The following is a 14,688-nucleotide window of genomic DNA, read 5'->3' on the forward strand; positions in this document are numbered from 1 at the left end:
GTGACTGATGTTATTGAATTTATAAGCTAACATAAGCAAGGAAACTCCTTACTATAGACCTCAAAGCGTTGATAACATGATACTTGGCATTCTACTTCTTAGGAATTTAAAACATACTGATGGTGAGAATCTCTTAAGTATTATTCTGCCCTAAATGCAGAAAACGTGACTTTCAAGCATCATCGATGATTGAATGGTCAAATTCATATTTATAAACCTGGAATAGAGTTTGATGGAAGTACCAGGTAACTAAAATTGACTTTTTTTTTAAGCCAAAACTATGTCATAGTTAGTGCTTATAACTGTTTCAAAATTACACAACTTTATTTAATTCTATTCAATGCATTTTCTCATAGAAATGGAATAGCAAACTCCTACTCAATAGCAAAAAATCAAATCAAATCAAATCAAGTATGTAAGCTTCTTCCTCTTCTTAGACACTGCCCCCAAAATGGAAAAGTTATAAAGGTAGTTATAAATTAGTTATAAATCTTGAAGCTTACACGCTTTTCCACTGAGAAGGCAAATTCTTACTCCCCCAGAAAGTAAAATATTAGACCCCACAAAGTGGGGGTGATGGAGGGACTAGAGGTTTGATAAAAAAGAAAAAATGATGATAAAGCAGGGCAGAATAAGCCAAAGGAAGCATGCTTGATCTCAGCACAATTTTCTGTAGCATCCTAAAATCAACGATATCACTCAGCCCATGATCTTTGCTCACTCTTCTGAAAACCATTTAGAGGATTTTCAAAATGTAAGAATTCTAGTTGTGCTTCCAAATGCCAAATTAACATACAGGACCTTCCACTCCTAAAGGAAAACAGCACAGTAGCACACCAGAAGCTAGAGAATGCTCTCCGTCACGCAAAGCCGGAACTGATGAGTGTGACCCCAATGGGGTTTATCTAAAATTCCCAAGTACAACAGGCGAAGGGGTCAAAGTTTTCTATGTCAGAGATATATAAATAAAGCCACGTGCAGCAACCATTCCTTATGTTATCATGGATTATACAGCATCCTATTCCCCCTTCTGTTCAGATATATACAATCTCTCTTTTACAGAAGGAACTGAAAATGGGGAAAATGAAAAATGAGGGAAACTCTAACACTAATATCTACCTCCAGTTCTCCAGCTCTAATCATTATTGCTCTCATTTTCAAAATGTCAGTATTGCCAAGGATACACTGCATTGTTCAGGAAGTGAGAAGAACATGTATGTGCATAATTACATGCTAATCGTGGTTTACTGAATTATTCTGGGAGTAAAGACTACACGATGTACATAAAAATACACAAATACATGTAATGCTAAATACAAATATGTGTAACACTAAATGTACACAAATATGTGTAACACTGAATACAAATATGTGTAACACTAAAGAGTTAAATGTTTGACACAGTGAAGATGCAAGCTCGTGTACACATATTTACACATAAAATGTGTACATTATGATTTTTACTAATGACCTAAAATCTTCTTACTGACAGCTTTCTTAAAGCTCATCAAAGTAAAAAGAAAAGGTAAAATATGTTATAAATAATTAGGGTATTCCTTCAAAAGCGTAAGTTGTCTTAAAAACCAGACTTCAAAAATAGAATAAACAGTAATGGGATAGAATAAAATAGTTTACTATAATTGAGATTTAGATGACAGTGAGTTTCTTACAGTAATTTACCACATCATACATCCAAAGAATGTAACGCAAATGCATTCGAAATACAAAGGAGAAACACCTCTTAGTGTTTGTTTGTAAGTTACAGAAAACAGTATTTCATATCTTTCAACCCTTGAATGTGTAACTGCTTACAGTGACCACTTGTAGATAAATTATGTTTTAGAATCTTCCTAAGTTTGCAGAACTGAGGAGCAAATTTTGCAATAATCTTTTAAAAAGATGTACTTCTAATATTAAGTTAAAGACAGCTTAACATCATTCGTATTTTTCTGTTTATAATTTAAATCTATTTACTAACATAAAACTTCAGGAGCCAAATACAGGTGAAACATATGATTTTAAAAGACCTCAAAGGTTTATCAAAAAATAATTGATACAGAATTATTAATAATACATCAAAGAGATGAATATATATTGAAAAGTTTAGTAATATGGGCCTTGATTAAAATTAATATATATATAACCTGTCTTAACTTGGCATCAAAAAACAAAGCAAAAACAAACACAAAACTTTCTTTTAGGAACTTTTATATGTTCAGAGCTACTTGACAGTATTGAGAGAAAATAGGCTGGTGTATTTATTTCCACATCTTGCAAAGCTAAAGATGATGTGCAGATAATGACAGCACAGAGTAGACACAAGTAGAATTTGCTTTTTAATTTGTTTTGTCCATCATGCTCTCATTTCAGAACCAAAATTACAATTAAATTAACCCTCGAATAGGTGTTAGGATGCATTAAGTAATTAAAATGGTCATTACAAAGACTAAAGTCATTTCAAAAAATATGCCGTATGTTTAAATTCCATGTAGTGCCTGTAATGTAAAAACATTCTATGCAAGTGAGACTACAGATATCCTGCACGTACATGTACGCACTTAGTTAATATGAAGCCACAAATTCATATGTTGCACTTGTGCATAGCTCAGAGAAAAAAAGTTAAAACTAGATTAGTAATGCTTGATCCCTGTGCACATGAAGTGTATCCATGTAATAGAGAAATTAGATTCTACAAACTAACTTCTCCCATATATTTTACACTATTTATAAACGTATCTGATGTTCCATATGATACACATAGAAATTGAAATAGCAATTCACAAAAATTCACAAAAAGCCATATTGTAGAATCCAATCAGGAAGCACATGTTATATTATGAATGTTTATTGATTTGTAAGCTTTATACATTCTGTCCAAATTCTACAAGTAAAAACAGCTCTGAAATCCTTTTGATCTTTCTTTTTCTACAACTAAGATATTTTTATTGCTTAAATAGCAGTTGTGGTCTTATCTATTGTCTTCTACAGTACTGGATTCATTCCTGGTTACTATAACACTCAATTTAATAACTAATAATGTTTTTTTCAAGTGTAGGACATATAGAATAGATAATATAAATATGTTTAGTATTCTTTATTATACTCTCTTACTCACTATCAGGAATAAAAAGTAATTAATACATAAAGCTATTATTAATGCAAACAAGAGAACCATGCTCCCCTGAAAAAGAAACAAAGAAATGGAACATAAACTGTAGATACTTGTATATTTCCTTCTAACACTGTCTAGTATAGAAGACAAATAGCTAACGATAAATCATTTGTTTATTCATGTTAAATAAATTTAATATGTACATTAACTTCTGACTTACTTAACAGTATATGGAATGTTTTCCAGAACCTATTTGACTGTGTCAATTACCCTAGATACCAAAGTTGTTGTATTGTGTTGCTTGATGAAATAGGACATAGAGCAACCCTCAAAACCAGTATTACAAGCCTGGCAAATAGCATCACATTTGGGTGACGCACAGAATCCATCACCCTAGGGAAAAACGCATTGGGTCATAGTACAGAGTCTTTACATGTTCCATATTATTTCCACATAACGTTTTGAGATGGCAGAATTGTAAACTATACAGTGGTAGCCCATAAAATGACATACTCACAAACAGTCCTGTCCCTTAACTACTCCTCTCAATAGAAATGCGACTTTTAAAAAATGACCTCAGATGCATTTCTTAAAATACACTGAAAGGTGGCATTTTGATTTATAGATTTTTCCTTTAAAAAAAAATCCTTAGTAAATTCAGAGCAGATATAAGAGTATTATGATAACAATTGATTCATTATGTTTAAACTCCATACTCATTTCAAACTTTTAGACTTCATAACGTAGGTCATGTAACTCCTTAAAAGATTCACGTTTCAAGCATAGAGCTAATAGTTTAGCATTCTAAATTTCACCATCAAGATGTGTCTAAGTAATATCTGTCTACATACATTCCATATATAAAATACATCTATTATAGCATGCACATATATTGGCATTAATTCAAATATAGCAAAGCTATCGTAGATACTTCAAGCATTTCCAGGCAATTACACTGCTAGAACTCCTCTCATATTACAGGTATCCTATGACTAGCTACTAAAAGATTACACAAATCAAAATGTGTTACCTTTGTTCAAATATCAAAATGTGTTACCTTTGTTCAAATAATACTGCTGTTCATTATACAACAGAAAATGTTATCCTTAATCTCTCAGGAACCAAGATAGAGGTGGATTCTTGGAGCAGAGATGGTTCAGAATGGTTTGAAGCAAAACCGAAACATATTGTTTAAGTAAACCTTAAGGGGAGGGGAGCATATGCGCAATCGATGGATTTTTTTTTTTTTTTTTTTGGTATCATCTTCCACAAAGCCTCCCACCAACCCCTCCCCACCACTTACCAGTAAACAATCTGCTGATATTAAGGGACTGCAGCTCTAAACACCTCCTTTTGCCTTCTTTCCTTCTTGCTAAACTATTACTTTTCCCTCAGTTTTGAAGTAACAAACAACATTCATTAAATAAAAATTTATTGACAGATGCAGCCATAACATGAAATAGATGTTTGAAAACTTTGTAATAAATGAAATTAATCTAGACTTAACTCCAAGAAACTTTCACTATGCTGTTGTGAACAACACATAGATTAAGTTCCTGAAGTTTTTCCTAACAAATCTTTAACTAAAGGAGCCATGAGCAAAACAGGAACGTCTATTATTTGAACTAGAGTCTGTAACTCTCACAAGAAAAACTGAGAAACCTATCAAGTAAATCAAAACTGTCAAGTTTCTAAGCAGAGAACAGTTCAATGCCACTAATATGCGGAATGCTTTTTGTGATCAGTTTAAATGCCATAGACTATACTCCTCCCTGTGTGACACTTAATTTTCACTATGTATTCCTTAAATGAGCTCTAGGTTAGGAAGGAAAACAAAATCTATCAGGAACAATTCGGGTTAAAAGCAAAGTCCAGGACAAGTAACCATAAGATTTAAACCTCAGGAACAATTCACAAAAGAAATGTCCAGACAGTACTTAGTTCTGACCCATCGAATGGGGCAGAGGGCCCCATTTCTGGGTGGAGTATCTTTCCTCAAGGAAGGGAATACTAACACAAATCTTTTTGCCCCCTAAAAAGATTTTCCTACTTGCCAGCTTCTGAAGTTGCCCTGATGTCAATCAACATCACCAAGATGTCTCTTAACTGAAGAAAGCTCTGTTTGCCTGTGCAAAGTCAGAAAGAAAGAAATGACTAATAATTTTTAAAAAAAAGGACAGAAAAGAAACTTAAAATATTGCTTGATAATTAGGGTAAAAGATTATCTAAAACTGTAAGAAAAAAAGAGCTGCCCGTAGAAATGCACTGACCCTTAAAATTAGTGTTTTCAATCTAAAAATGTATTTTTGTAAAGTTTCACCTGTGCACGTAAAAATGATTAACGTCACAAGTAAACTTCCACATTTTAGGCTCTTTCTAACAGGTGTCGCATTCTTTATATAAACATTCTTTGACCTGTGGCCATTGATGACCTTAATTAATTAATCTCAATTGAAACAAAAACAAATGGAGTTTTTTCTAAATAAGAAAGAAATAATGCAACGCAAATACCCACCCTCCCCAAAACCCAAAAACTGTTTAAGTTACGGTAACCTGAAATGCACCAGCCATCACAAAGAGCAATTGGAGAAATCCAGCAGTGCTCAGCAGGAAAGATTTTTAATAACAGATTGAAAAACAAGAATAAAAATAACTGCATCAACAGAGCCTTTCTTCCTCAGGCCACAAGCCCGTTCTTACTTGAACTTTTTTTTTTTTTTTAAATGGCATTTTGGCCACTAAAACCAATCCAGAACATTATTAAAAGTTAAAAGCTACCAATTACTTCTGTCTGTTCTTTTAAAGCAAAGTTTGGCATTACGTCAGTTGGTTTAAAGAAAACAAGAAAGAGAGAGAGAAAGAGTAGGAGAGAAAGTTTCCTGCTTGTATAAACTAAACCACCAGGGAAGGTGTCTAGCCACTTGTAAAGTATTTACTGCAGGCTTTTTAAAAGCTAGAAACATTTTAAAAATTAAAAGTTTTTTTATTATTATTTTTAGTGAAATACACTTAAGAACGACAAGTGTATCCTAATGTCTTCTTTGGGGTGTCTTAATGTTATTTGTATTTCAGGTATAGCTTGGAATCAGAAAATGACTTCAAACGATGCTACAAATTTGAAGTACATAGATAATTTCACCTTTAGTTTTGCTATTTGGATTTGTGCTCTTGGAAAAAGAAAAAAAAAAAAAAGTAGGATAGCAAAAAGTAGACCGCTACGATAATAGCTACTATATGCTGCAGGAACCAGTCAAGTTTCTTCACCTAAATAATGCTTAACAATTCAAATGGTTTTCACCTGTAGATCCTACTGCAACTTCAGAGATTCCTTGAGCTCAAAGATCTCTTTCTAACCAAAGTCAAGTTCTACATTATTATGTCCATCAAAAAAGCAAACTTAAGGCCAAATTCAGTTCTCAGGAATAGGAGAATCACTGAGCATTATGACAGCTCAAAAAGTGATCATAATAATAAAATTGGAAATATTATCTATAAAGGTCATAAATAATTAATAGAATATTTTATACAAACAAATGACATTGGCCCTACTTACATTGGAGGATAAATTTTAAAAAATGGTTATTTCCTCTGCAGCACTATTTGCTATTGAACAATGGTACAAAACAAGACTTGGTATTTTAGCATATTTACTTTAATCTACTGGTTACAGTTTTCAGGAGACAAATTATTTTTAAAATTACATTACAACAAACCTCTGCGTTAATTTTTTAATGTAAATAATTGCAAAGCATGTTAGTCTTTTCTATACATGACAAGTATTCTTAAATAATTAGATTAAATGTCTACTTGGCAAAGGCTAGAGAAGAGCATCTTTATATCTAAGGGGAACTCAAAAATTCCATAAATCATAACGATTACAGTAACAAAGAATTCACTGATTTCTGTATAATAACAAAATATAAATGTCGTTTTCACATAGATAAGCCATCAAAGTAAAACCAAGTCTATGTTGTCATTAATTTCTCGAAACTTCAACAAATAGTAAAATAAGGATGATAAATGAGTAAACAAGACTCAGAATTAGTTATCAATGGTATTAGTAGTTATCATCAGCAAAAGAGGGAGAAAAAGAAACCTATTACCTGAAAGCTTGACCTAGCAAGGATGAACGACAAAAAACGAGCTCACAAATCTTGCCTTTTTTTATCAAATTGATTGTAACTTGTGAGCTTCAATATTTGGGAAAGAACTGTCTGAGTTTATAGTTTTCTATGCCTGCTAAAAACAGATGCAGACTACCACACTAGCTGTCCTGCGGAAACTAAATTAAGGAAAGGCAAATACCAAGCGGAAAGTTGTCAGCCTGTTGAATGAATGGCTTCATTTTACACACCAGAGAAATCTTAATAAGAATATGCTTTAATGTAAGCCAGTCATTTTATTTTAAGTTCATCCCTTATTACAAAAATAATTTTTCCTTTAAATCAATTATAGCCACCTGCCCATAACTTTCTTAAAGTCTACTTTGTTTTACACACAATAGCATAGTGTTGTACATTATCGCTGCTATCAAAAGAAGAACTTAAGTTAAAATAGAATTATTTTACAACGTTTGTGTTAGGAAAAATATTTAAAGTCCAGTTATCAGTATTTATTCCAATTTCAAATGTGAAATGAAGTTCTAGCTCAGAAACAATTTGCTGTAAGTCCTCTGAAAACTTCCAGTAATGTTTATTTACTTCAACAAAGAAGGCAAGACAAGAGTTTATAAAAATCTACAGTCTTTGGTTTGCTTTCTTAATAAAAACGTACAGATCATTAATCACATATTGTGGTTTGTATCTCTGTACATACATATACATATACATCTAATAATAGTAGTGATAATAGAACCATCACTGAAATGCTAGAATCGTAAAAGCTGCTTTTCTACAGATGCATTCATTTCCCTGTTCTAAAGGTTTTCCTTATGAATGAAGATTTCCTTATAGGAAAGATCTATATGATGTAAATCAGAATAAACTCAGGAGTGGTAGGTGACTTTAATAATACTGAAAATATGGTAGTAGTATGTGTAACTCATTTAGGATTAGCACACTGATTCAGAGCCTAAACTGGTTTTCGAACATGTATGCAGAAAGCTTTATAAAATCATTTAAAATATTAGTGATCGAAATCCTAAACTCTAAACTCAGCTCAGACTTCACAGCTACTATGACGCTCTTCTCCTTCCTTTAATACTACCTTTAAGAAACAAAGGACAAAACCTAAATAGTAGCACAGACCCTTACAGCATCTAGAATTCAAAGGAGCGGCAAACTTTGTGTTAGTAACTTGCTACATTCCACCACTTATTCAAAAGTGTTAAACTTAGCTATTATGTGTGTAAAAGCAGTCTATACATATATATCCTAACATCTAACATACATATCAGGAAGCCATAAACATCAGCTCACTGGTATAAATAATGCTTTGCCAACAGAGTACTAATGAAGCTTCTGAAGGCCTCACATTTAGAGAAATCAAGTTATAACGTTGGCATTAAGACTCTATTTCCCCCTCAGGAGTTTTATTTTCACGTTATTAACATCCAGAAATAATCGTCAAACTTTGGATGTTAGTAGCCCTGTATATTAAAACTGAATCCAGAGATGTTTTTATCCAAAGGTAGAGCTTTAAAAGGAAGTTATGAAATCCAAGGAAAGAGAAACTCTAAGAATATATTTGACTTGTGAAGATTAAGCACATCATTAATAAACTTTCACTTAAAGGTAAAAAAAAAAATCCTCAAAATGTTGGTATCATTTCCAGACTGTCCTGTCAGCATCATAACTTACAGGAAACGCTTCATCTTCCCATACAAACCCTGTATTTATTCACAACCCTGGCATACTTGGGGAAAGAAAAAAAAAGCCCACACGATTTTAGATCCTGTTTGCTTTTTTACATTAACTGGTGGAATATCTGAGAGAGCCTTCTAAGCAAATGAGCGGCATGTAAAACTTCACAACAGTGAGTTCAGAAACTTTCATTCTCATTTTGTCCACGTCAAGAACTGGCTGCCCGCATGACTTTCCTTTGCTGTCCCTTGCATTTTTAACTCTGGCAGCCTTTTCTAAATGATCAACTTTTTCTAAAACCAGCAGGAAAGTAACATGATGCCAGCAAGATCCATAGGTCTTAGCTTCAGAGCTGGAGGACTTTGAAGAATTGTTGGAAGGCTCCTATTTTATTTTTGCTTTGAAAAATCAAGTTTTAGCCAACAACCAGGCCTAGAGTTATCATTCCTTTGTAATTTTGTCTCAGGCCCTATCTGTATTTTTCTTTTGTACTTATTATCTCTCCCAGACCCTTTCCTGTTCACCTGGTACGTTTACAAAAGTTCAATGAAGCTACAAAAGTTCAATGAATAGGCCTAACTTGACTCAGATTTAACTTCTCCGCTGAGCTTCTCACTTCACTTACCTCGCTTAAACTCTAGCCGTGATTTTCCAAAATGGGATAAGAATGAATATTCTATCATAATTTAGAGTCATCATTAAGATCCATGGCTTACTAAAGAACTTTCAAAGCATCAGTTCTGAGGCCTAAAAAGATAGAGGGAAGTAAAGCAGGTCCTAAAATTTAATAAGTCCAAGATTCCCTCTGAAACCCACCAGTCCTTCTCACCCTCTAACTTAAATTGCTTTAGAGTCCTGGGGCCATAAAACAGTTACTGACTTCCCTGCGGAAAGGGGGAAACACCACCATCTCAGACAGGTACTAACAGAAAAGCTTTCTCAGCCACAAAAACAGCTCTGAACTTCAAACAGCTCCCACCTCCGCCTCACCCTCAGATTATTCATGGGGTCCTATTATCCTGGAGTTATTTGGAGGGACAGGGGTGTTTGCCTTTGCCATTCAAAGATGCGTTTCTCTAGATCCCAAACAGGAACTAGACAGAAGGCAAAAGCGTCTGTCCGCCTGGATGTCCCACTGCTGTCAGGCATTTAATCACCGGCCAGTGTCCCCTGACCCGCGCGACACATGGCGCATCAACCGCACCGCAGAGGAAGTCTGCCCTTTCCTCAGCCCCTACGGAAGCGCCCGGGCTGCAAGGCCCTGCCACATGGTATCGACAGGGTACAGACCCCTCGGCCAAGCTGTCCTGGGCCGCTCTGAGGCGGGTGCACCAAGGGATGCGACACCCGCCTTCTCCAGCCCAGCTGGGCCTTTAAGGGAAAAAAGTTTGAAGCCTGCCTTTGCAAACTCTTCAAAGCCAAAGGCAGTCCTGTGCTGTTTCCCCACTTTGGGGACCACACGGAGGCCCCTCTCTGAGACCCTCCCGACCCTCCCGAGTTCGCCCAACTTACTACTCTGCATGCTGGTGGCTAGTCTGCGCCCCGCTTGTCAGGAGCCCCCAGAAAACTTGCAGGGGCGGCGGCGGCGGTGGCGGCGGCGGCCCCTCGGGTCCAACCACCTCCAGCTCCTCCGCTGCGCCCGGTAGGAGAGAATTAAAATCAGCCAGAAAGAGACAGCGAGGGGGAGTGGGGCCGTGAGGGGGAGGGGGCACCGGCCTGAAACTTCTTTTTTTGGCAAATGGGGATTTGTTTTTCCTCCTCCCGGCGGCTGAACTTGACCCTGCTGACTCCAGGGGCTACTGCAGTTTGAAGTCGCTGGTTTCTAAGGCTCAGATGCCTCAGACCCACAAAAACGAGGAGAGGAAGGGGGGAAAAGGAGCAGAAGAGAAGAAAGAAAGAAAGAAATCACACGCGCAAAAAGGAAGAAAGAAAATGCATGTGAAACCCGAGAAGGCTGCGCTTGGCTTTCTGCACACTCTCCCTCGGCTTCTTTTTTTTTTTTTTTTTTTTCAAAGAAAGTCACTTTTAATTCCCAGGGCTCCCCGCTCGCGATCGCCCACATTTTGCGCACACACGAGCGGGCGCTGCACTCGCGTCGCGGCGCTCCGGGCCCGGCCGAGGGGAGCCCGCGCCCCCTGCGCCCCCCGCGGCCCCCGGCCCCGCGGCCCGCCCGGGCCTCCCCTCCTTACCTGTTGATTAATCGTCAAGAACACCCTCGGCAGCCCGAAAGATGGTGGCGCGGCGGCCAAAGCCATGAACCGTCTTCTGTTGTTTGCAGAGTTGATCTTGGATTATTTTGTGGGGGGGGAGAGAAAAAGGTCTTTCCTGCCTCCCCCCCTTCCTCTCCCTCCCCCCCCTTATTAAAAAAAAAAGAGAGAGAGAGCGAAAGAGAGAGAGAAAGAGAAAGGAAATAGAGCAAGGATGTGCCCGGTGCCGGGTGGGAAAGGGGAGGGGGTGTTGTTTTTTGTTTAAAAAAAAAAAAGAAAAGAAAAGAAATAGGAAGGCGAGAGAGCGATCGAGAGGACGCGAGGTCTGGAGAAACGAGCAGCACCAAAAAAGAGGACGCTAGAGATTGCAGTGAGATCGGGTCTTTATCAGAAATGTTATCGCTTGTCAGGACCTCAGTCTCCGCGCATTACGTCAGTTTCAAGACACCAACACTATTAATATCAAAGGAGCCTTCGCGGAGGAAAGCGCCACCCCAGACCGAGCTCTCCCTTAAAGAGACAGCGCGCGTCCCCGCGCCGCCGCCGCCGCCCCGCCCGGCTCCGAGCACCCGCCGCCGCCGCCGCCCGCCGGGACCGGCCCCGGCCGCGGCGAGCCGGCTGCGCGAGAACTTCGCCCGAGTCGGAGCGCCGCAAATGAGAACGGCGCGGTGCAGCGACCCGGCTACCTTCCCGCCCCGCCTCTCCCCCTCCTCCCTCCCCCACCTCCCGTCTGCGAACGTGCGGGCTGGAAAAGGAGGAAAAATCCGAACGCGTTAGGAAGACTGTGATAAAGACGAGGACTTACCTTGGGGGAGTGGGGGGCAGGTGGGGGGCCGTGCGTGACCGCCCCACCGACGTTCCCCAGGCACTCAGAGATGCTCACAGAAACAATCACAAGAACTCTCAAAGTCCTTCTACCTTTTCCGTGGCTACTTTCCCTTCCCTCTCCCAATTAAAGGACGCAGGATGTGTGTCTGTGCGTGTGCGCCCCCTCCCCCGCCCTTTATCTGTGGCAAGAAGTCTTAGGACACCTAGTTGGTGATCAGCGTTTCCCATGCTTTTCATGGCAAGAAGGCTTGAGGAGAACAACTTGAACTCTATCCTGAGTTGGAGAAGTGCGGACTGGGGTTGCTATGGTTTTTTGAGCTAAAGAGAAGCCAGAAACTCAATGGGTGCTTTAAGGGGGTACCACAAAATAGACAAAATGGGAACATTTTTCAAATGCCGCAAGATTAATACGTGCAGTTTGGGGTTTTAGTAGCAGATAAGGAACTCTGAATTAACCTTGACATTCTTTTTTACCTACTTTACATCTCCATATACTCTCATTGTTAAGAGAAATTGCCTCAACATAAAGTTCACTGGATTGAGCTTTTTTTTTTTTTTTTTTTTTTTTGACTTCTGAAGATCAACAATGCATAAAACATTACCATGACAGGATTCAAAGTATAGTAGGTGTTAAAAACTAAGTAAACATTTCTTGGGCGTTTGGACTTCATTTTCTTCAGTTGGGTGACTTTAAGTGGCATGTTTTTCCTCTGGTGAAGTCAGTTTAAAGTAATTTTGTACTAAAAGGAGAAACATCTTTCCTTTTCAAACTACAAAATGATTAAAATTAGAGTTTTAGAGAGGTACAATCATGAACCTGAGAGCCGAAGATGAAGTAATTTCCTCCAAAATATTTTTCACTTAATGATTCTTGCATCTTTTTAAAGAAAAGATGGGTATATTTTCCTAACATACTATTATCAGAAGTGAAGAAGCCAATCACATTAAAAAATTAAAACTGAAGCAGGTGCTTTTAGAACCTTACTCTTTTTTCTCTATGGTCTTTATTTAATATACCTAGTCAAGCAGATACGTGATTTTTTTGTAGCACATTTATTCCAGAAGTATTTTGGTACCGTTTCCCATACACTCTTTATGAGTAGAAAAGCAATAATTCTTTTGCAATAGAGAAACTAGTCAGGTGAAAAAGTAGTCAAAATACAGTTTCACAATGAAGCAAACAATATATTCCCTGAAGGAGAGAGAAGACAATGAACCTCATATGCTTGGAGTTATTCATATGTTATCATCCATTGAAATTAATTTGGGAACAGAGTTAGATTTATATATAGTCCTGCATGCAGGGAAAATTAATATCAAAATCTTCAGTAAATCTCATAGTCAGCTACTAATGACCACCTGCATATTTCCACACTGGAGTCATTTAATACTGTCCACCACCAATTTCCACTGTAAAAAGTATTCATATATTAAATATAGACCTTTTATTTTCTTTTTTTAAGCCATAAATTAACTTGCCGACTTTTATGGAAATATGCACGGCAAAGTGAAAAGCATTTTTATTAAAGGAGAAAAATAAGGATCTGAGTGAAACATTCTTTAGCCATGACTAACTAAAAATATCAAATAAATTTTGAAATATATATTCAAATAGTCAGACTGTCTGTATTTAAAGGGTTAATATCACCTAAAACTGCTGAAGCTGGTATCTAATTGATAAAATCTGGGGCTATAGCATCTTAGCAAAGTTAAATCGTACAATTTATCACAAGGCTTAGGCCCCTAATCTCCCTCTGCTCCCCAAGATTTAAATGACATTTTAAAAGGGGAAGTGATCTTCCTCTTCATCACCCACAAATCTAAGGCAATCATCAAGACTGTAAATTTATTCACACGAAATAATCATTGATTAAATTGGTTCAAAAAAAAAAAATGAAATTACACACTTTTGCAAGCACAAAGCCCTTGAGATGGCTGGTGTTTTTCCACCTGTAATAATACAAAATTTGACCATTAAGTGTACCCAAAATTACATATTATATGAAAAGTTAAAGCCAAAGGTCTGAGGGTGAATTATGTCTTTTAATTGAAAGGATAAAGTTACACTTCAGGTACTGAAGCCAACAAATTCATGGTCACTTAAAAATTTAATGAATGAAGTTTCACGGACTCAATCTTGCTGAAGTTTTCCTGAGAAATGAAGAATCTCTTCATGTTACTTTTTGTATTTCAAGTTAGAGTAGAGCAGATCAAACTGCTGTCTGTATCAATTCATTTATATTAACCACAAAGGATCTGTAGAGAACTTAATAAAAGCACAAATATTTTTGTAAACTTTTTCAAGCAAATTATTTATTTATGAAATAATTTATGAAGAAAATTTTTACCTTATGCTTTAGATATATTACATGTGCTCTTGATTGACCCAATATGTTTAAGCTCAAAGGCCCTCATAGCATTTTTTAATTCTAGTAGGAATATTTCAAAACAACCAACTAATACATGAGGTCATAATTGTTTGACAGTTGTTTTTAATATATAAAATAAGTTACGTATATTGTTTTCCTTGAAATGTTTGTTGATTTGTTTTTCTAGGCCTGACATTTGCAAGGCAGAAACTGAATTAGGGGAAATATTAAAGATTTATTTACATTTAATACCTTCTGCTGTCAAACATATGCAAAACTCTTAAAACTATTCTCTTATTTGCAACACATTTCTGAACAATGAGGACTGGATGTTAAAATGACAACCTGTGCTTTTATAGGACACACCAGAA

General features: G+C 36.9%; 1 protein-coding gene across 3 annotated transcripts in view; it reads right to left on the minus strand.

Moving 5' to 3' along the window:
• Positions 1 to 12,040, minus strand: part of TRPS1 (transcriptional repressor GATA binding 1) — a 262,134-nt gene extending 250,094 nt beyond the window's left edge. For 2 of the 3 annotated variants that reach the window (XM_021671341.2, XM_021671340.2), the window contains exon 1: positions 11,103 to 11,578. The gene's annotated coding sequence lies outside the window, so the exon portion shown is untranslated. Of the gene's footprint in view, positions 1 to 11,102; positions 11,579 to 11,925 lie in introns of those variants that run through there. The other variant, XM_012443290.3, reaches the window with a different exon arrangement.
• Between the last annotated feature and the right edge of the window lie 2,648 nt (positions 12,041 to 14,688).

This window comes from Aotus nancymaae, unplaced genomic scaffold, assembly GCF_030222135.1.
Source record: "Aotus nancymaae isolate 86718 unplaced genomic scaffold, 86718_ANA_hifiasm-v0.15.2.pri h1tg000036l, whole genome shotgun sequence".
Lineage (NCBI taxonomy): Eukaryota > Metazoa > Chordata > Mammalia > Primates > Aotidae > Aotus > Aotus nancymaae.